Raw genomic sequence first — 23,859 nt, forward strand, 5'->3', positions numbered from 1 at the left:
CATGCTCAATCCGGAACGCTGGCGTCCGCGCCCTCAGAGGAGGCAGCACCCACGCTCCCAGCCGTGTACCAGGACTACCAGGACGTGTTCGAGGAACGGGGGGCAGACCAGCTGCCGCCGCATCGGCCTTTTGACTGCGGCATAGACCTCCAACCCGGAGCGCCTTTACCAGTGAGTCGCTTATATTCCCTAACAGAGCCAGAGCGCGAGGCTTTGCAGGACTTCTTGCGCAAGAACCTGGAGCGTGGGTTCATTAGGCCTTCCACCTCGCCCACCGCGGCACCGGTGCTTTTTGTTAAGAAGAAATGTGGGGAACTCCGCCCTTGCCATGATTACCGAGCCCTGAACAAAATTACCGTCCCAGACCGGTACCCCTTGCCCCTTATCTCGGAGCTGCTGGAGCGGGTGCAAGGGGCACAGGTGTTCACCAAGCTGGACCTCCGGGGGGCCTACAACTTGATTCGGATCCGAGCCGGGGATGAGTGGAAGACAGCGTTTGGGACCCGGTACGGGCAGTTCGAATATTTGGTTATGCCTTTCGGTTTGTGCAACGCGCCTGCTGTGTTTCAACGCTACATCAACCACGTGTTTCAGGACTTGTTAGACAAGTACGTGGTGGTGTATTTGGATGACATACTGATTTACTCCCGTGACCCGGCCCGCCATGAGGGACATGTCCGGACCGTGCTGCAGCGCTTGCGGGAGCACCGTTTGTACGCAAAGCTCAGCAAGTGCGAGTTCCATCAGCGGACTGTGGACTTCCTTGGTCACCGGCTCTCTCCAGATGGGGTGCAAATGGACCCGGGGAAGGTGACAGCGGTTCAAGAATGGGCGGCACCCCGGAACCGCAAGGACCTACAGCGTTTCCTGGGGTTCGCCAATTACTACCGGACCTTCATCGCTGATTATGCTCATCGCACCACCCCGTTGACCCGGCTACTGCGCCCAAAGACGCCGTTTTCCTGGGACAAGGAGGCAGAGGAGGCGTTTCAGGGGTTGAAGGCCTGTTTCCAGAGGGCACCAATCTTACAACATCCTGACCCCTCTCGACCCTTTGTGGTGGAGACCGACGCTTCCAGTACGGCTCTCGGTGCCGTCTTGTCTCAACAGATTGGTCCTGAAGCGCCACTCTTACCCTGTGCCTTCTATTCCCGCCAGCTCCTACCAGCGGAGCGTAACTATACTGTGTGGGAGCGGGAACTACTGGCCATCAAGGTAGCCTTTGAGGTCTGGCGCCACCATCTTGAGGGGGCACGACATCCGGTGGAGGTGAGAACCGACCACCGGAACCTGGAGTACCTCCAGACCACCCGCAAGCTGAACCAAAGACAGATCCGGTGGGCGTTGTTCTTTTCCCGGTTCCAGTTCCGGATCCGCTACATCCCTAGCTCTCAGAATCAGAAGGCGGATGCCCTGTCCCGGAAACCTGAAGACAACGCAGACACGGTACAGCAAGCAGAACCCACCACGATCCTACCTCCGGCTGCATTCCTGGCCACCCAGGAGGCGCAGCCACTGCAGGTTCGGGTGCGGGAACAGCAGCGGGTCGACGCTTGGGCCCAGGAACGACTCCGGGAGCTGGCTGAAGGGTCCAGCCCACAGTATCCGGGGCTGGTCCTGCATCAGGGCCTTCTGCTGCACCACGGTCGTCTGTACATCCCGCCAGGGCCACTACGGCTGGAGGTTCTCCGGATGGCCCATGATGCCCCAGCAGCGGGGCACTTTGGACGGTATCGGACCACCCATCTGGTCAGTCGAGAGTTTTGGTGGCCCCGCCTGAAGGCTGACGTGGCTCGCTACGTTGCTGGTTGTGATGTCTGCCGGCGCGCTAAGGGACCTACCGGGCGACCCCCCGGCCTACTTCAGCCATTGCCAGTTCCACCGCACCCTTGGCACACGGTTTCGTTGGACTTTGTAGTGGACTTACCCTCGTCTCGTGGCTGTACCTGCCTTCTGGTTTTCTCCGACCATTTCACCAAGATGGTGCACTGCGCTCCCTGTCCATCTGTACCCACAGCCAAGGAAACTGCTCAGCTGTACCTTCAGCATGTCTTCCGCCTGCATGGCCTACCTGAGCGCGTGGTGTCCGACCGGGGCGTTCAGTTCACATCCCGGTTCTGGCAAGCACTACACCAGACCCTCGGGACGGAGGTCTGCCTCTCGTCAGCCTATCACCCACAGACCGATGGCCAGACGGAACGGGCGAACGCGGTGCTGGAGCAGTACCTCCGGTGTTACTGCAGCTACCAGCAGGATGACTGGGTCGACCACCTGGCATTGGCGGAGTTCGCCTACAATAACGCGGTGAATGCGTCCACCCAGCAGACCCCGTTCCAGGCCAGTTATGGTTATCATCCACGGCTGTTTCCAGAGGTGCTGCCGACATCCGCAGTCCCGGCGGTGACGGAGTGGCTTCAAGAGCTCCAGTCCCAGCAACAGCTTTTGGTGGAGCAACTGCACCAGGCCAAGGAAGCGTACAAGGCCCAGGCCGACCGCCACCGCCAGGTGGGGCCGGAACTTCGCGTCGGTGACCTGGTTTGGCTCTCCACTCGCCACCTCCACCCCTCTCGACCTTCGCGGAAGTTGGACGCCCGCTTCACCGGCCCGTTCCCTATCGTAGACCAAGTCTCTCCTGTGGCATTTCGTCTCCGGTTACCCGCAACCCTGAAGGTTCACCCGGTCTTCCACAGGTCCCTTTTGAGTCCGGTGGCCCCACCCGACGAGTTCCACCCGAACCGTCCCCGACCGCAGCCAGTGTTGGTTCGGGGAGAGCCTGAGTACGAGGTGGAACGCATCCTGGACTCCCGATACCGCAGGGGAAAGCTGCAGTATCTCATTGACTGGAAGGGGTACGGACCGGAGGACCGTTCCTGGGAACCTGCGGCCAACGTCCACGCACCTGCCTGCCTCCGAGAGTTCCATGCGACGTACCCCGGCAAGCCGGGTCCGGACCCTCGGTTGAGGGGGGGGCCTGGGAGGGGGGATGGTGTGATGGCCTGGGATTCCGATTCGGAGGATGAAACAGAGGAATCCCGGCCTGCACAGGAGTCCCCGCCTCCAGGGCCGGCTGAACTGGGGCAAGGCCTAGATGCTGAAGAGCCTGCACCTGTGGCAGTGCATCAGGAGCTGGCCCCAGGTGAAGCCCTTCTGGCCCCAGAGAGGCTTGACGACTCAGTGGCCACAGGTGAGCCTCCTCCAGGGCCCAGTAACCCTTCGGCCTCTCCTGATCTGCAGAGGTTTAGAGCAGAGAGGCGAAGGGAACTGGTTGCCCCCAGGAGGAGTGCTCGCCTTAAGGCCAGAGGAGGCGGGGCTCCTGGGGGCCGGGACCGCCCCTGGCCTTAGAAGAGGATAAAAGCCCAGTCAGCCCGGCCCCAGGTTGCGGGAGCAACGTCGTTGTTGGCTTCGGACCTTCCTGCGTTCCTGATCCCTGCTCGGCCTCCTGTTCCTGACTATCCGGTACTCCTGTTCCCTGCTCGGCCTCCTGACCCCGACCATCCGGTGTTCCTGTTCCCTGCACGGCCTCCTGTTCCAGCGTTCCTGTTCACCGCCCGGCACTCTGCCTCGGACCTTGCCCCACTTCGTGTGGACTCTGCTACACCCAAGGTACCTTACCCCCGGGACCAGCACAACTGTGTTACTTTTGTTGTTGTTAGCCGCTCTGAGCCCAGCTTCGGCTGGGGAGGGCGGGATATAAAGAAAAATTTATTTTTATTTCTATTTTTATTCCCCATTCAGTGAACAAAATCTGACTAGACCGGTAGTTGAATTTTACACCAACACTAGTGTCAGAACAGAGCCCTCCATCACACACTTAGTGCAGCAAGCTAGCTTATAGAGGCTGCAGGGCAAACCACATGGCACACATTTCTAGCCACTTTCTGCCCCTCAGAATGTGCCTCCTGAGGCAGCTGCCTCACTCTGCCTCATGGAAGGGTCAGCCCTACTTATCTCTTAAAAAAAAAGAGGTACTCTGCATTCCACCATCATCTGAGTAACTGATGGTAAGGGGACATGGCCTTGTCTGTAACTGTGGGCATGTTCAGGGAGGCAGGAGAGGATATATTGTTTAATGATATTCTTCCTAACTCGCATTAGCAAGTTCTATGTCTTAGCAGAGTTTAAACATTCGCCTTTAAACGCAAAGCGGTTTGCTTCTTGCAGGTTCATCTGAACCTCTCTCTATAAGATTCCTGGTAAGATCCCTTCTTGTCCCTCTTAAAAAGAATATACACGACAATCTTATTAAAGTCAATATAAAAGTAGTTTACTCACATTCATTCAGTTCACAGTTAGATCCCTGAAGGCAGGCTTAGGTTACAAAAGTATATATACATGTGGAACTATCCCATAAGGAAGTTAGGCCCAAGTGACTGCAGACAGGCAGTCACTTCTGCTCTCACATGGAGAAAAACAAAATGGAGAAGAGAAAGGAGCAAAAGGAGATGGTGTGCTCCTCTTCCCCAGATTAGGCCACACATCTAGTTACATGCAGAGAGGAAGTCTGTCCCAGCTCAGGAAGAAACAGGAAGTTTTCTCCTGGCTGGTACCAAGCATCTCCTAGCATGTCCATTCTACAAATGCTGTACTTGACTGCTATGTGTTTCACATCCCACAGTATCTTGGACTGGAAACATTTTCCAGACTGGGGGCACACAAGACCTCATGAACAACATTCCAGGGGCTTCATGCCAGTCGGTGGGTGGGCCTGAAGGTGACAAATGGGTGAAACTTCTTTTCAGCAGACTATATTCTAGTCACGCAGATGTAGAGGCTTTTTTCTTTCTTTCTTTACACATACATACCTCACATCAGGGACGTGGGTGGTGCTGTGGGTTAAACCACAGAGCCTAGGACTTGCCGGTCAGAAGGCTGGCGTTTCGAATCCCTGTGACAGGGTGAGCTTCTGTTGCTCGGTCCCTGCTCCTGCCAACCAGTTTGAAAGCATGTTAAAGTGCAAGTAGATAAATAGGTGCCACTCTGGCAGGAAGGTAAACAGTGTTTCCGTGCACTGCTCTGGTTTGCCAGAAGCGGCTTAGTCATGCTGGCCACATGACCTGGAAGCTGTACACCAGCTCCCTCAGCCAATAAAGCGAGATGAGCGCCGCAACCCCAGAGTCGGCCACGACTGGACCTAATGGTCAGGGGTCCCTTTATCTTTACCCCACATCACTCCATCATCCTTCCAGCTAAGCAAAAGGTAATATCAGGTTTCAAGGGGAAGGCGAAGAGCAGGGCCAGCGGGGAATGTGGCATGGGGAGAGTCATGGAGGCCACACTGAGGGACCTGGAGACTTTTGGCCCCCTTGTCTGAAGTTCCCCTGTGCTGCTGCTGTGACAGTTCCCAAGTTATGGGACATTTTAGTTACAGGATATCTAATGTTTTGTGCTCATGCATGTTTCCCAGTGTATATACAGTGGTGTCCCGCAAGACGAATGCCTCGCAAGACGGAAAACCCGCTAGACGAAAGGGTTTTCCGTTTTGGAGGTGCTTCGCAAAACGAATTTCCTATGGGCTTGCTTCGCAAGACGAAAATGTCTTGCGAGTTCCTGCGATTTTTTTCCGCTCCCCACCCCCTTTTTCTAAGGCACTAAGCTGCTAATAGCCTTTTAGCAGCTAATCCGCTAATCCCTTAAGCCTTTAATAGCCGCTAATAGCCGCTAAACTGCTAATAGCGCTAATCCGCTAATGGGCTTGCTTCGCAAGACGAAAAAACCGCTAGACGAAGAGACTCGCGGAACGGATTCTTTTCGTCTTGCGAGGCACCACTGTATATCATCTGGCTCAACTATACGCCGTAGTTTGGTTCACCTCATTTTGTTGTGGAAGGGTTGCTTTATTAAAGCATGAAATAATTACTTTCTACCATAGCTGTAACTCATCCCAGTACGCATATACTTGGATGCCATCTTCCCCTAGCTAAGTTGTGTATGCAGATCATAATTCTAGAATTACTTTACTTTTTTAAAAAAATAATGAATTTGGTCACCTTTAAACATCTAACTTACTCTAATTAATTTCCTCCTCCAAGGCATTCACCGGCTTCTATTCCCTCTCCTCGTGATGTTGGCTGCTGCTTTTTATTTTGCTTTCGAGAAGCATGCAAATTCAGCACTCGTCAATGTATGCGAGTTCCTTAGTTTATTATTATTATTTTACTTTTCACCAGTGTGAAGTTCTTTAATTCATCCAAGTTAAATTTCCATTACTGGTGTGTTGTTTGATTCCCACAGCGTTTAAATCCATTTGTAGTTTCTCAAAAACCCATTTTCTTTCATAAAGAAAATAAGAATGAATCAATCAAAATGCTTTGGTGTCATCAGGAATTTGTAAGAAGGGATTGAGTGACAATTATATGCCAATTATTCATATAATCTATTATATAATTAGGGAAGGAGGCACAATGCATGCTAAACTCAGGATCATTTTGGAGCTTGCTTTCCCAAAAGCAGAGCAAAAGCTTCAAGGGAGCTTCAGGGATGCATAAAAACTTCCAGTGTATCTTTACTGCAACACAGCCTCTGTGCAAATGGGACGTCTTCCATGTTGCTGGGGATGAAAGTGGATGGCATGCAATATTATGACAGTGATGTGCTGGAGGCAGCAGGGAAGTTGAAGGTATTTCTTCCATGGTAAGTAATGGGATTAAATGAAAAATGCTGTATTCAGGGGTGGGGTGGGGGGCATACTTTCAAATTAGCTTTCTTAAGAGCATTGCAGTCTAACACTATTTGTCCTGATCTAGTGAGGCAGATCTAGAAAAGGGAAAGCAGGCCCTGCCTTTCCCATCCATGCAAAAACATGCTGTGGATGCGATAGGAGAGAAGCCTTAGACTTAGGCTGCATACACACACCATGCAATTGAAAAGCACACCCCAAAGAATCCTGGGAACTGTAGCTTGCTAAGGTGCTGTGAACTGTTGCTTTGTGAGGAGGTCAACTACAGTTCCCAGGATTCTTTGGAGGAATTGTTTCAGTTGTATGGTGTGTATACATGTGTGGTGTGTGTAGTAGTAGTAGTAGCCTCAGTATCCAGGGTTCCCAGGGTTCTCCCTCCCCCTGGAAGTTTGTTGTTAGAGGAGAAAGTAGAAAGGAGCAGAGGAGATCCTCTTGGACTGCTTGGTCAATAAGGACCAAGTGTGAAATGTTGTGAGAATTCAACTAGGCGAAGCAACCTGGTCAGCTCAGCAAACACACAAATGTTACCATTGCTGGAAGGTTGGCTTAGGAGGATAGGAAGTGGCGGTGGTGGGGAGGCTGGAGTCAAATGGCTGGAGATGGAGGGGGCTGCTGACACATCTTCCCAGTATCCAATGCCTGAAACAATCTCCCCACTCTGCCTAATGCTAGGACTGGCCCTGCTTCTGGCGAATATGATTGCTCCCTGCTTGATGCTTAGATTTTAAATATATATTTGTACTTGCGCACACCATCAACCCCATTCAAAAATGAGCAAACATATGTACAAGAGTCCTCATAGTATTTTCTCCTTGTGTGAGCCACATATATTGTCAAGGGGGCCCACAGATTCCCTCTGAAGGCATGATTCCCTTTTGCCCTCCATCACTGGCTGCCCATGGTGACAAGGCCTTCCAGAAAGTGGTGTCCTGATTGCGTATGACAGGATCAGGCAAAGACTGCTGCTGTTTGTAGCCTGCTGTGTAGCCTTGCCGACAGGATATGGAAGCCAATGATTAAGTTTACACATGGCCGTTAATTAAACCTTGTTAACTAATTTGCCTTCTTCAAAATAAAACATGTCACTATTTGGACGGCATCATGAGTCGTATCTTTAAATCCTAAATTATTTCTTTCACTTCAGCATTATGAGGTCAGGAACACCTGCTACTCAGTGTTTCCACGTGAGGTGAGAACAGGAAACACTTCGCAGGGCTACACCCTCAGTCTGCTCACTGTCACTCCGTATAAACGTGAAAGATACATATTGTTTGCTTTTGACAGATGATATCCCAGGGAAAACCTGTCTGACTTCCAGGAATGCATCTCCTCTGCCTCCAAATAATCATACTATGCATTTCAAATGTTGTGTCTGTTAATTATATCTGCATATTAATGAGACCAGGAGCTGTTCCCCTGATATACTTTGAAGAAGGCATAAAGACACAATGACTCAGGAAAAAATTTGGCTCCGATTTAGGATATGTTTGCACTAGATAGATGACTTGGTGAGTTCCTTGTGGAGGGTTTTGGGTTGGGTTGTTGTTGTTGTTGTTGTTGTTTTGCATGCTTTGTTGAGTAAATGCTGCTGTGAATGCTTACCAGTGAAGTGAAAAAGTTCCACCATCACAGGAAATGAACAGTAGGAGAACTGATGAAGGTTTATTTGACAAAAGACCAATGGCCATTGAGGAACCCAACCCATCACAGTCCTAGAGATGGCACAGATTTATATAGAAGCATCACTTTGCCTTGGCTTTACACGGGTGTAGAAATTAAGTCATGTTCACAGGAAGGTGCCTGATTCAGAGAGGCAAACAGGATGCTGACTCTTATCAGGCTGAGCATTTCCTGCACAAACATTGTTGACACATCCTTAATACAGTCTGGTAAGGGGAATTAGCAGATTCCCCTTACACCAGCCATATCCTTTGTTAGGGAAATAGTGTGTTGACTGACTATGATATTCCACATGCGGGCTTAATAATGAGAACAAATTGTTGGGAACAGGATTTCTTCATGCCTCCTTTTAAAAAGTATTGTATAGGTTTTTCTATGAAAAATACAGATTTTGACTAAATGGAGAGAGAATGTTGACCTTCAATTTGATGGTGGTGGTGCTTGATGTAAGCTGGGGGAAATGTGCATGTCTGAGCAGCCATATTTGGAAAGGGTGCACAGCCTCAGTCCATCTACCTTCTTTCCACCTCACATTGCAGCCTGTACAGGCTAATTTTGGCTTTAAAAAACAAAAACAAATAAACACACACAAATGGGGAAATTGCACCCCATTAAGCATGGTTTCCTTACATACTATCCCTTTAGTTTTGAAATACCATCATTGGTCACCTTGAGACTGTCAGTACTTTATGGGAAGAATTCAGCTGCATAAAAAAAAAATTAGGGTTTTTGCAAGTACAGTGCATTAAAGCATTTTGCCGCAACAAATCCCCTTTTTTAAAAAAACAACAAGCTGGACCTTTTGTAGTTAAGAGACCTACAGTGAAATACACTGAAATGAGTGGGATAAACAGTAGATGGATGGAAAGACGTATGACCTATGTGCAAGCAAATCAAGATGAATCATCATTGTTGTATAATATCTCTGCAAACAAATATGAACAAATGCTCAGTAAAGAGTGGACATCGTATAACCTCCATGTAATCTTTGTGCAAGCAAACTAGGATGAAAGCTAAATGAACCAGTCTGGAGGAGTCCCTTTGTTTATTCACTTATTTCAAAGCATCTGGCAATGTTATTGTTATCAACCCTATGCATTCTAGTATTACTGGAGTTCCTGCAAGGCCTCTCCTCCTTCCGGAGGGGAGGTGTTGTGAGCGGGAGACGATTCCCGCGTCACGCAGGGGGCGTTCTGCCCCCTGCCTATCCCCATGGCTGGTGCGCCACACCCCCAGTTGGACACCCAACCGGGAGGCTCGGTGGGGGCGTGGTTTGCTGCTCAAATGCAGCCGCGCCAGCCATTCTGCCCATTGCGCTCTCATTTTCGCCTCAAGTCAGTATCTTTGGGACAAATATCAGGTGCGTAGGACATTTGAGAAGAAACATGTGGGGGGCCCCAGTGTGGACCAGGATCGTGATTCATATTGCTCAACTGCTTTTTCTTCTTTGGGGGGGGTGGGAGTGGCATGTTAACATAAAGTGTACTTTGGTCCCAATAAAGACACAGGAGCCCTTCCAGAAAGAAAGTTGGCAACCCAACTCTTCAGGACATCAGTAGCATTTGATTTAGTTTTAATTCTCTACAGGGCTGTGGAGCCTGTGGACCTCCAGATGTTGTTGGATTCCAGGTCTCACCATCCCTCACCATTGGCCATGCTGGCTAGGGCTGACGGGACTTGAACTCCAGCAACATTTTGGGGGTCACAAGTTCTTCATCTATCATGTACTGGTTGGTCTTGAAGATGAGTTCAACATTGTTGCCCTATACATGTGCACTCTGAAGTACAGTTGAGTTCAGTGGGGCTTACTCTCACATAACAATCTATCGGATTGCAATCTTAACAAATAATGTTGGTTTTATTCTTGTATTTGGAAATCCATACTGTTGAACAAAGTTAAATGTGGTGGTTTCTCTCAAGCCATCATTAATGAGAGAACTGGAGTTTTCACATTAGATAATGAAAAAGATAATGACTCTGCTTTTTGAGGGTAAAACAGTAGCATCACTAATTACGTTCTACTCTCCTCTTTTTAAGATTTCCAGGCTATGTGCCATACAATGAAAGTGATTTAAAAGATAAGTCATCTGTCTATCCCAATATACTCTGCCAAATGCCCCCCCCCCGCCTTGCATGTAATGATTTGTGGTCCAAAAGAGAGGTATTTATAATCTTGAATGGTATAAAAGTAGCATTACGACAAATTGGGCTGTGAGAAACATATTCATTACTTGACCACGGAAATACAGGGAACACATTTACACTCTGAACTTTCTTGCCTGGGAGGGGAAAAATATCACCAGGAAAATTAGTTTTTCAGAGACCCTGAAAAATTAATGGCAGGTTAGCCTACACCAGTGAGTTATTCAGAAACAAGGCTAACATCTATCTCGAGAATTGAACAAGCTGCACCATCTGGGAAGTGCAGAGGAAAGGGTAGTTTAAGAAAATGTACAGTTCACTGATTCATATGTAGAATATACAGGTTTATAAGGATGGATGACAAGCAGCTTTCTCTAAGCACATTGGCAGAATTGAAGCACTTTCAAAGGCAGTATTTAGGGCCAATTCCTCATATTTTTATGTGGGCTGCATTTTGTTCATGGTCATGCCATGTTTCGGCTCAGGGGCAGCCTTCTACCTCTCAACTTATATTTCTTAAGGTTGTTGAAGCACAATAGCCCTCTTCCAACATCCAAAGCAAACATGCATGGACTAAAGTGGGGAGCAGATGCAGGCTGGATCTACACAGACAGGTAGAATATTTTCAGAACAATTGGAAATGGGTCACTTTAAAAAGTCACAGGGCTGACTTCCTCCTTGTTTTCTTTTGTCAATTTTAGGTTAGACCCGGCGATACCATTTCCTATAGCGTTTTTTCTCTCCTAGCTGCTTGTCACTCTCTTGCTGTGCCCCGCCCTCTAGGGTCACAGTTAAATTCTTCCTCCATCCCTCCCTCTCTCCCTCAGAGTCCTTAGTTCGCATAAAAAATTACAGACACACACACACATCTCCCATAGAAGTCAGACACACAACACACACACACACAGAGACTATAAAAGAGGAACTGGAAGTGAGAACTAACGGCTAGAACATAGGAAGCAAAAGGCAGGAGGAGAAACTTAACACTGCCCCTTGAATACCATTGGATGGTGGTCAGCGTTTGAATGCAGAAAAAAGGTAAAACACTGCAAAATGATTAAAGTGAAACGATATAACAGACAAGGTAATAACACGTTAATAGTGTTATAGCAGAACACAGTTTGCCCTTATGCATGTTATAACCATTCCTTAACAATCCTTAACGTTGTGAAACAACAGGTGTAGATGAGTCCACAGTATGGTACATACAGAAGTCCATTCCTCCACTGACCAGATCTCTACATTCATAGTAGGAGTATGTCCCAAAGCCTGGCTGAAAGAAAATGGTCATGCTGTTGTTTAAACCAAAAAGTCAGTTTCACAAAATGTCTGTTTCCCCCCTCTCCCAGTAAGTTTAATAGCAAGGAAGCAAACATCCTCTGGAAAACGCTGCACAAAACATTTTGAAGATGATCCTGGCACATCTGCAATGCACACACTTACGAAAGTTATGAATATTCATCTGGGAGACATGTCACGTTTTCTATGTACAAGATAATATAAGGTATTCTCTGCTCAGAAAATGTCATATGCTTCAAATGCAAAGGAAATATTTCAAGTTGTGCACCACATAAGAAACCACATAACACCTTTTTTCTCCCCCCCTCCCAGAATAACTAGAGGGGGAGTTTTCTCTAAAATATTAATTATAGCTTAGTATGTGCCCTTGCAAAGCTCCATGTCAAAGATGCCCTGTATAAACATCACTTGTATTTACCTGATTTTTTTTAAATAAAAAATAATATGGGTTGAAATTCAGAGCTGGTCAAGGAAATAATTGACTTTTGGGCATTTGATGACCATGATGCTCAATGGTCTGTATGAAGTGAATTGCTGCTCTCACATCATTTCCCATAAACATTCCAGCTGGCACAATACTACTGCCAAGAACTACTTAGGCAAAATGGAGCCTAGAGTGAGAACAACACTACCATGGCGAAATTGAGATAAAATTGGTATCAGATTTGTTTTGGAACTGCCTAGTGTTTGTCAGTATTTCGTGTGGCCAGTATCTCCCCTCGCATGAGTACAAACATGATTTTATTAAGTTATATTTATGTTGCCAAGGTGATGCTGCTGTATCACAAAGACAAATTATTCCGTACCAAATGGTGCTGGTGAGCCATTTTGTATTGTGGAGGTGGGGAGGAGGGATGTTCACAGATGCCCAAAGGCCTGTAGCTCTAGGAATTCAAAGACAAACTAGGTGTGCATGTGTGTGGAGGGGGAAAGAGCAATGGTCTGGATCTTAACACCTCTCCTGCCCTCTATTCATTATGCTGAGTGGTGCCATATACCGTATTTTTCCGTGTATAACATGGCGCCATGTTGTTGAGCTTCTTTTGTAAGTTCGCTGAGCTGTTGGGCAGCTTTTTGACGATTCCCCGCTCTGGCTGACAGAACTGGTGCCGTAATACACCACATACTCGCACTCACCTAATATTCCTCCTAAGCTGGGAAGAGCAGGTAAGCAGCCTCCTCTCTGACATTTCCCTGCTACCACCACAGCACCAGCCCTTGCTTACTTAGCATATTAAGAAGAAGAAGAAGAGTTTGGATTTGATATCCTGCTTTATCACTACCCGAAGGACTCTCAAAGCGGCTAACATTCTCCTTTCCCTTCCTCCCCCACAACAAAAAAAAGTTGTACTTTGGGATGTCAACCAATTCACACTTCCTGATGGGAGAGACCCATTCTGCTGTATTATTAGCAAGGTGACCATTCTTCCCTGTCGATCTCTGTAAGACATACTTAAGGGCTTAATGTGATTTAAAGGGAAATTGGATTAGGCAAAGCATGAAAAATCAGAGGTTCTGAATAGCGCTAGAAGAGAATGGTAGAGCAAAACAGGAACAAAAATGAGAAAAGGAAATAGGTTGAAGGCATTCCTAGTTTAGAACGTCATTCATCACAAAAAATACCACAGAAGGTCAGGGTCTGTATGATGATTTGATGCTTTTACAGAGTACTGTTTTCTTTACGTCTCATTTTTAACCTCTTCATATTTGATCAGGATAGTGGGATTTTCAGAAAGCATTCACATCTTATTGAACAAGAATTACTTGACAGACAGCTGGCTTCTTGCTGACTTGAATAGTCACACTTAATAGAAGACCTTGTTAATGACTAGTGGAGGGAATCACTTCTAGAAGCAGTTACCAGATCTACTGTGCTTGAAACACAAAGGACAGGGTGAGCAGCACAGGCTGGAGAACCAGCCATTTCTCAAGTTCAGCCTGAGTAATTATAGAGCAGCAAATATATAGGAAAGTGTGCCAGATCCTTTCTGAAATAGAAGACTGCCTATTTATTTGCATTTACATACAACTTACAACACAAGGTGGTTCACATAATGAAACAAATAAAAATAATGAAATGTGTGTTTCACAATAACAGTTCATAACCCACTTGCACAGGGACCTCTTCAATTTATTACTTGGAGCGCTTAGGAACTTTAATTAATAATAAATTATGATTGCTGCTTTTTTTTTTTTTTTTGCATGAAATGCATATTCCATCAAGGTAGAACTTTTGTTTCTGAGACTTCTTATTTTTCCAACACTCAAATGTATGCTGCTAGGATAGTGAGATCTGGAGTGTTCCATCACTCTTCTAAGCACTGCATGGAACTTGGGTGCAAGGGAGTCTCAGACATCTATTATATATTGTGTTGTCCTGTCTTGTGTTGTGTTGTGTTGTACTAGACTGGTGACCGGGAGTGGCCACCGAGACCACATAACACCAGTCTTGAAAGACCTACATTCGCTCCCAGTATGTTTCCAAGCACAATTCAAAGTGTTGGTGCTGACCTTTAAAGCCCTAAATGGCCTCGGCCCAGAAGGAGCGTCTCCACCTCCATCGTTCTACCCTGACACTGAGGTCCAGCACCGAGGGCCTTCTGGCAGTTCCCTCACTGTGAGAAGCGAAGTTACAGGGAACCATGCAGAGGGCCTTCTCTGTAGTGGCACCCACCTTGTGGAGCGCCCTCCCATCAGCTGTCAAAGAAATAAACAACTATCTGATGTTCAGAAGACATCTCAAGGCAGCCCTGTTTAGGGAAGTTTTTAATGACTGATGTTTTAATGTATTTTTAGTCTTTTGTTGGAAGCCGCCCAGAGTGGCTGGTGAAACCAAGCCAGATAGGCAGGGTATTATTATTATTATTATTATTATTATTATTATTATTATTAATGATAATGATAACAACAACAACAACAACAATGTTGGATGGGGCTCTCTAGGTCATCAAAACCAGCTTCATCTTTGAACTTAGATAGTTCTTGTATCATTGCCAGTGATTTCCAACACAGTTCTTCCCTTTATGTGTAATACAGTTGTACATTGGTTTTCAAACAGCTTAGTTCTCGAACATTTTGGTTCCCAAACGCCGCAAACCCAGAAGTGACTGTTCCGGTTTGCGAACTATTTTTGGAAGCCAAACTTCCAACAGGGCTTCTGTGGCTTCCGAATGGCTGCAGGAGCTTCTTGCAGCCAATCAGAAGCTGCCCTTTGGTTTCCAAAAGTTTTGGAAGTCAAATGAGGGCAGAAATATGTTTAGAAACATCTTCTGGAAGCCCCATCAATGAGATTTTATGCCTTGAAATGGAAAGAAAAGCATTCAAAAGCTGAGAGTTGGCAGGTATGCTTGTTAACCAGAAGAGGAGGGGCAGGCCTGTACCACCCCTGCTACCAGTGGAATGCAGTACTTGTGACTAGCCCACAATACATATATATCTGTGAAAAAGGAAGTTTTTAATGCCTGCTGTGCGAGCAAAGTACATTAGTTTGATAGACAACTCTTTGTTCTTCAACTAGGAGGAAACAATGGCAGCTGGAATAAAGGGAGTTACGGTGAAAGTCATCTTAAGTGCATCACAAATGCATCACAAATATAGAAAGAATGGATCAGAAGACTGTTTGAAAAGAACATACAGCCATGAGTTTTATAAGAACCTAGTACTTTAGGGCCTTCATTCATCTTGCATCAATGCAAATTGAAAGTATCACATTTACTTCAGCAGGGCTTGGATAATACAGCAAAATCCCTGCAATAGCAACATCCAGTAACCCACTGACAAGGAAGGAGTCGGAAGAGGGGGTGGCGAGGGAAGGTGTGGATCTTATTCAAAAGTCACTCATTTCCCCCCTGGAGAAAATTCTCATTGAGTCTATTGAAATCGGGGCAGAAAGAAAGCTGAATAGGGTTCTACTGTGGCAGACTAGAATGGTACCAGTTATGTAACCCCCATGAAAAGCTTCTTTAGAAACCTGGGCATTACTGTAAAAAAAGAGAGACAAAAGGGAAAAGATTAATAAAAAAACTCTCTTTAACACGCACTGTGGAACCAGATGATGAGATTAATCTTTTCCTTTCCCCTTCCAGTTTTGAAACTGGGATCGAGACAGATTGTGAGAAGTAGAAGCTTGTTTGGCTGACAAACTTTAAAAATCCAATGCAGTTGGATACAAATCTGCAGCCCTTCAACTAAGTTATTTAGATGTACTGTGCAGGTGAGAAGGGCAAAAGAGATATTTCAACAATTACCTGTGCAAAGGTGTGGGAAAGCTGTGGCTTTCAAAATATTGTTGGACTACAAGTTTTATCATCTGGAGTCCAGTACAGTGGTACCTCGGGTTACATATGCTTCAGGTTACATACGCTTCAGGTTACAGACTCCGGTAACCCAGAAATAGTGCTTCAGGTTAAGAACTTTGCTTCAGGATGAGAACAGAAATCGTGCTCCACCGGCGCGGCGGCAGCAGGAGGCCCCATTAGCTAGAGTGGTGCTTCAGGTTAAGAACAGTTTCAGGTTAAGAACGGACCTCCGGAACGAATTAAGTACTTAACCCGAGGTACCACTGTAGTTATAATTAAAGGTAAAGGTACCCCTGCCCGTACAGGCCAGTCTTGACAGACTCTAGGGTTGTGCGCTCATCTCACTCTATAGGCTGGGAGCCAGCGCTGTCCACAGACACTTCCGGGTCACGTGGCCAGCGTGACAAGCTGCATCTGGCGAGCCAGCGCAGCACACGGAACGCCGTTTACCTTCCCGCTAGTAAGCGGTCCCTATTTATCTACTTGCACCCGGGGGTGCTTTCGAACTGCTAGGTTGGCAGGCGCTGGGACCGAACGGCGGGAGCGCGCGGGGATTCAAACCGCCGACCATGCAATCGGCAAGTCCTAGGCGCTGAGGTTTTACCCACAGCGCCACCCGCGTCCCAATTGTAGTTATAATTACTGCAGTTTAAATACATCCCACCACAGTGAGAAAAACTCTGGCCTGTAGTGCCTGCTCAGTCTGCTGACAGAATCTAACTGTCGATGGGCAACTTCAAAGCCCATTCCACCCTTCCTTCTTATAGTTCTTTCTTTAAATCTCAACTTGGACCAGACAATGCTTCAGACTGAGAACTCTTTCAAATAGACTGCCTTCCATAAAGTAGGGCATATTGACAACCTTACTAACTTCTCCTAGCACTAAGATGCTCTTACTGCTTCTGCCGTTCCAGTATATTTTTGATGTCTTACATTGCTTTTATTAACTGATAGCTACATTGAGAGCAGAATACTGAAGGATGGTGTCTAACTACAGTGGTACCTCGCAAGACGAATGCCTTGGAAGACGAAAAACTCGCAAGACGAAAGAGTTTTTCGTTTTCTGAGTTGCTTCGCAAGACGGATTTCCCTATGGGCTTGCTTTGCAAGACGAAAACGTCTTGCGCCTTTTTTTAAAAACCGCCAATGCATTCCTATGGGAAACCGTCAATGCACAGTGATGCTTTGCAAGACGAAAAAATTCACAAGACGAAAAAACTCGCAGAACGAATTAATTTCGTCTTGCGAGGCACCACTGTAATAATAAATGCATCACCAGGTGAATGAGTGAGTGAGTGAGTAAGTGAACAAGGTGGGGAAAACATGGAAAAGGCAGGCCAAATGCTTGGATGCTGTCAGCAAAAGTTAACAGAAGTAAAACGAACTAAAGTGACTTACACCAGATGAGGATACATCCATTAGATTTCAATTTCAGATGTCCCATTGCATATACATTTCTCAGCACTGTGCTTCCATTTTATTAATGCTCCTCATTTTGTTATGTTATCCCAGCATTTGGCAATCCGTTCTAGAATCCAAATATTTAACGTAATCTGTGGTTAAGTGTATGTGAAGCTATGGCAGAAGTCAGCACTTGATTCATAAAACTTGTTTTGAGGATGCAATTCTGTTGGTGATCTCTCATCTATAGCAGCCGAGCTACATGCGGAATGTCTGATTTGGAAGTGAGAGTTTGCTGCAAGGCAGGACTGGGAAATGCTGTTAACGCGACTGCAGCTCCATACAAAATTGAATCGTGGTTATAGGGAAATATCCCATTTTGTCCTCTAAAAGATTTAATAACTCCATCTTTGGGGACTTTTGTATGAATTAAATGCTGCCTGAGGAAGACCAGCAGGAAAGGGGGGGGGGAATCACTCAATTTTCTGTTCGTTCATCATATGGATGAAAAATTTGTGGAATGAGCAGGAAATCTGACCCAAGGGTTATTTTCACAAGTGGCTTAGAACGCCTTTGAGTGTTCAGTGAGGCACTAGTGAATGGTAATGTGGGATGGAAAGTGGAAGGACACCATTAAAAATATTTTTGGATCAATGACTCCTTTCCAGGCTTGGAGAGAAAAATAAAAACTCACCACACTTTCAATGTTGTTGGCATCCATCTGTCTTGAGAGATAATGGAGTGTGCCTCTGGGGGTGAAGTCAAATCGTTGCATTAGCAGCACTGAAGTGCAAGCCTGGGCAGTGTGTATGGGGGTCCCAGATGGTAAGCCCCTCCTCTCAGCCTCGCTGATGTGGTCTGAAGGAAAGCAGAGCAATACATTTGGCACCAGTTTGCTGCAGTAATTGCTAGAAGGAGGTGTACAACGTGCCATTCAACTGTCTTAAGGACTCCACTCTGAAATTGTGTAGGATTTACTCCTTAGCCTTTTCTCCTGCCAAAGATATCCAGCAAGGGAGCAGGGGTTTAGGATCAGAGTTTTCCTTCCCCTAAATTGGCTACCTTCTCAGGTTTATAAGCCCCATCTGCCCCTAACTTCCCTCTACAGCAGGCTTCCTCAATCTCAGCCCTCCAGATGTTTCGAGACTACAATTCCCATCATCCCTGAACACTGGTCCTGCTAGCTAGGGATCATGGGAGTTGTAGGCCAAAAACATCTGGAGGGCCGAGGTTGAAGAAGCCTGCTCTACAGCATGTGCAGAAAGCTTCTTGACTGTTGGACCTACTTGTCTACTCAATCCACTGGAGCCTGTCTTCACATGTAGGGGAAGTCCCTAATGCACTAAGGGTTTGAGACTACCCTTACCTCATTTAGCGGCCAGTCGAAGCTGTTTCCCAGGGTGTGGCTGCTGTCTCATGCTGACAGCTTCGAGGAGCCACAGGTGATTGCTAAGTGCAGGGTGGAGACCAAAGGTGGACAAACTACCCCAGAAAGAGCATGACATGCCCCCCCCCTATATACCACACCCCATACACCCCTCTTAATGTAGGTAGGGACATTGAATGTGTGTGTATGAGAACTAAATTGTGATTGAAAGTCCTGCCCACAACCTACATGCATTTAGTTGAAGGTAAAAAATGACCCTCCATGTGTACAAACTATGTGTGTACCTGTGGGCTCAGTACATAAACTGGGGAACTGTGAAAACGGTACTCCTGTAAGGACACTTCCTATCTTCAGATGAAAGTATGTACGTTTTGTCAAGGGCCGTCCATTGTGATCCTGCTCTTTTCACATGTGTTCAATGCACCAATTTTGAATGTGTGAAGACTCGTTAGTCTCCCTTTAAAAGATGAACTCACTATCCCTGCAATGGTGGTGTGTGAATAGACATTCAATCTTAAGCAGATCTGCTGTCCAGGAGGGCTCCAGTCTTCTGCTTCAGCTGGAGCTCTCCTCATCTGGCAGATCAACTGGTTCAGCAGATGGGTCAGCCTACTCTGTTTCAAGAGGGAGGCTGGAGGCCTCCCAAGCAGCAGATGCATTGCTGAGTTAGCTGCCCTGGCTGGAATCTTGCTCCTGAGTATTATTGACAGTCCTCTTTGTTATGGAATGGTTTGCCCAACCACCCAGCTTAAAATCTCTTTCTTTTGAGCTGGATCATAGTGCGAGGGGTTCTTGCCATCCTTTTTGGAACAGGGATGTAGTAGGCAATGAAGGCAAGACATAGAACTGTAGTGCTGGGCAGAGCACAAGCCCAAAGGTTGGTGATTGAACACTATTGACCCAAAGGCTGCAGCATATATTCACTTATCCTATCATCTAAGCAACTCAGTGACTCACAGGCAAAAAGATGCTGCACCAGGAACTGCTATAGACTGTGAATTCCAAAGTGACTCAGCAAGTGAACAAAGCAGCAACAACCAATACACAACAGAACCTCCCAGAATCTCTTCTAGCCAATCTGAACTGGGGAGGAAGTATCTTCTGGACCACCACCAGTCATGCTGTGTACACATAATAAATTTAAAGCACATGACTTCCCCAAAAAAATCTTGAAAACTGTGTGGTAGACATCCAATTTTTTACTCAGCATAGACCCATTGAAATGAAAGAACATGACTAAGTTAGGTCCATTAATTTCAATGGATCTAATATGAATAAAACTTCACTGGATACCACTCTGTAGTTTGTTAAGGGTGCTAGGAGTTGTAGCTCTTTGAGAGCTTCCCAGGATTCTTTGCAGGAAGCCATGTGTTTCAGAAGTGTTTTAAATGTATGGTGTGCACACAGGCTCAATCAAACCTTGAAAAAAACCCAAAACAAATCACGTTATGTGCAGGAAATAGTATGGAATGATTCAAGGTACAAACAAACTCCTGTTTTTGGTTGAGATAATTGGTGGTGCTCCATAGGAAGGATGTAAAAAGCACAAGGAAAACAAGACCATTCCTGATCCCAAACAGAATGACCTATTCACTCTATTGGAGCCATGTTTGAGTAGCTGTAGTGGGCTATCACTACCATAAAACATCAGGACTCTACAAAAGACTCAATCACATGTCTTCTTTCCTCCTGTAGTGTTTGATGTTATAGTTATTTGGAAACAGGGTTTTCAAAGTCACATTGGTTTATGACTGCTCATATGTCTAAAAACTAATTAACTATGACAAGTTGACCATTAAGAAAAAAAATGTTCCTAACCATGACAAGATGACAGATGTTTTAATGCCAGAAAAATGGCATCCTTTAAAAGGATGTGATGACTTTAAGTTTCAATTAATTAGATGGGGTCTGGAATACAATAGTAATTTGCAAATCATTGAACCTGTTTGGCTAGGATAAGAGTATATCTTATTTTAAAGGTGCCATTCAACACAAATGTGGTCTGACTGTATGGGGGAATTTCACTTTTACTCTACAAATCTACACTTTTTACAATTCAGTATTTAGTAGTTGAGTTAACATCATTTGCTTTCATATAGGTAAAGAGGTCTGCATCCTTTCCCTCCATTTGGTCATTTTCCAGAAAAGTGAATCAAAATTTAAGATTTCCAGATGAAAGGAAGACTGGGTGATTCAGAAGTGAAGATTTTTAAGACAATTCTTCTGTTAAACTAAAAAGAATATTTGTTAAAAACATTTGCTATGCTAGTTATCATACAAAGCAGGCAACTTCTATATTTTCCATCTGAGGTAAACAACAGTTTTGAGAGGAGGGCAGTTTAGATCAAGAAAATGGTGTGGGACAGAAGAGTTAACTCTGCCTCCTTCAACACATCAACACCAGTTTGATTCCTCTTTCCCTGGTTGTTTTAAGTTTTAAATAAACTAAGGGAGATCTGGTCATGGCTCTCTGATGTTAATGTCTAGCTTGACCTCTGCAGCAAAAGAAAGGAAGCTGGCTTGGCTAGGTTTCATCTTGTTGCAAATACATTCCTTCTTTTCTGTGCTCAGACATAATCTAAAAAAGCCCTTGGTATAAATGTTTAGGAGGTGCAAAGTAGTGTATCTTTTCAAGGTATGCCTATTCCAATTTGTTTCTACAGTTTGGTATTAAACAGATTAAATTTTGTTACTACACAGATACTCTGATCCATTACGCAGGAGCCTCTTTGAGGACAGTAATTTACTTGTTGGATAATAGTGTGTAAATTATAACACACATTTACTGCCTTTAATAGAAATGAGAGTAACACCACATAGGCAGCTATCATAGATGGATAAGTGTTTATTCACTAGATCAACACTTTGAAATTTCAATCATGCTGTGGCTACAGCATCTTTTTCAGGGATGCATATGCATTTATACACTGAGGGAATGGAGTGATAGGTTCTATCATTTCCTTGTTTTCCCCTTACATCTTGCAAACGCACTTTTTCGCTGGCTTGAAGTCATCACAAAATTTATTTGCTCTTGGAATCTTGCTGAGTCACGGCAGTGAAATGCTTCCTTTGCGCAGAAGATAAGGCAATTCCTGTAACACAAGGCAACAGACAGGAATGGAATTAAACTACCCCTGCAATAAATACACGCTGTTTGACTTTAATGAACCTCAGGACTAAGCATATCAGAACTCTCTCTACGGCACTGGCTATTCAAATGTGCTTAACTCAAAAGCAGGGTATGATGGAGACAACCCTCCAGCGTATGTTTACCTCCAACCTGATAAGAGGCAAACCTCAAAGATTCCATGCTCTGCTGTTGTCACCACTAGATGAACTGGGCTAAGTCTACAAATCAATTTCAGTAGATGAATTCTAGGTCCAGTGACCCAGAGTTTTAATTGGCTATTATTTTCCCAGAGGACCCTGGCATTGATCAATATGTATGGGGTGCTTTTCTCTTGCACTTCCTATTCAGACTGCACAGCTGAAGCCCAAACCAACCAGGGCTGCCTTTTCATATCTGGAGAGGAGAGATCTGGGGTCTAAAGGCCACTCTCAGATATATTCAAGAAGATAAAGAACATTTCCCAAGTATTTACTTACTTTTAAAATTCCTCTGAATAACAATGTCAAACGGCAGGCGCTCAGTACAGTTCAGCTAGTGACCCTTCCTTTGTTTTCCAGGCAAAATGATTTAAGTAATTATTTCTATAGATTAAAAATAATATATGCAAATGTTCTGCAATTTTGTGCCCTCTGATGTTCCTCTTTTTTGATGATGTGTAAGTGGCCACTCTGCAAGACATGTCTAATCCGAAGAGAATCTCATTTAATTCCTTTAATCCCTGGTATGTGGGCATTGCTAAAGTAAGCATCACTCATGAAAGTATAAACGAAGTATGATGTGGTAAAGGAAACGTAATTCACTTCATCCTGAGACTGGAGTTTCTGCTACCATCATATGGAATATATTAATTAGGTAGTAAGAAAACATAAATCCAATGAATAAATTAATGCCAATTATATAAATTCCACAAGATTTCAAGAAAATAGCTCTTCAACAGGAAAGGAAATGGCCCACTCTAATTTGGGATTTCTTCTATATTTATCCCAAAATGAACTATGACCCTTGATTACAACAATGGTAGCTGACAATGTGAAGACCCAGGCAGAGAGTTAGGGCCAGTGAGGGACACTGAGCTAGACCTCAATAGAGATGAGCCAGGAGGTGGTATTCAACAAAACAGTTGCACATACAACTGGACATCTCTCCTTCCCCTATGCCAGTGATGGCCAAACTTGGCCCTCCAGCTGTTTTGGTACTACAATTCCCATCATCCCTGACCACTGGTCCTGTTAGCTAGGGATGATGGGAGTTGTAGTCCAGAAACAGCTGGAGGGCCAAATTTTGCCATCACTGCTCTATGCAGATTTAGGGGATGCATAGCAGGAGGAAAATCTTCAGCTTAGCTGTAGCACTACATTGAATGCAATCTAGGAGGACCTAACAGCCGGCCAAAGGTCACAGTGGTCTTTTGACCTTTATTTACAGACAGTAAATGAACAGCTGACAATGAGAAGGTGAGCCCCAACTACAACACTGAGATATTGAGGGAAGACTCCTGAAGCCTCATAGGAGTATGGTTGATCTAGACTGGGTACTCTTACTATGCTCAGCCTCTAGCCCTAATAGCTGTAGTTGGATGATTGACTCCTGCCAGCTCAGAAAAGAAGCCATATATACTGCAGATCTAGATGATATAGATATAAGAAATAAGGAAAAAACTCTGCTTGGGGTGTCCTAGCGTTTTACTTTTTGAAATACGGCAACCCTACCTTACAATAATCTTTAAAGGTAAGTCAAACTTAAAATCCCTGTTCTTAAGTTTGGGCCTGAGGTTTAGAGATAGAATCTTGCCTAAGGTCACCTAAGGAGTTCATAGCTATGGTAAAATTTGAACTGAGGACTTCCT

General features: G+C 45.4%; 1 long non-coding RNA gene across 1 annotated transcript; it reads right to left on the reverse strand.

The window, feature by feature from the left end:
• Positions 1 to 21,708: 21,708 nt before the first annotated feature.
• LOC310657461 lies at positions 21,709 to 22,568 on the reverse strand. The gene is made up of 2 exons (XR_014501794.1): positions 22,490 to 22,568; positions 21,709 to 21,975 (listed from the first exon to the last, which is right to left on the reverse strand). It is a non-coding gene; the product is annotated as an uncharacterized lncRNA (long non-coding RNA).
• Positions 22,569 to 23,859: the final 1,291 nt, after the last annotated feature.

The sequence above is a fragment of the Podarcis tiliguerta genome, assembly GCF_965153285.1.
Source record: "Podarcis tiliguerta genome assembly, chromosome: 9".
Taxonomy (NCBI): Eukaryota; Metazoa; Chordata; class Lepidosauria; order Squamata; family Lacertidae; genus Podarcis; species Podarcis tiliguerta.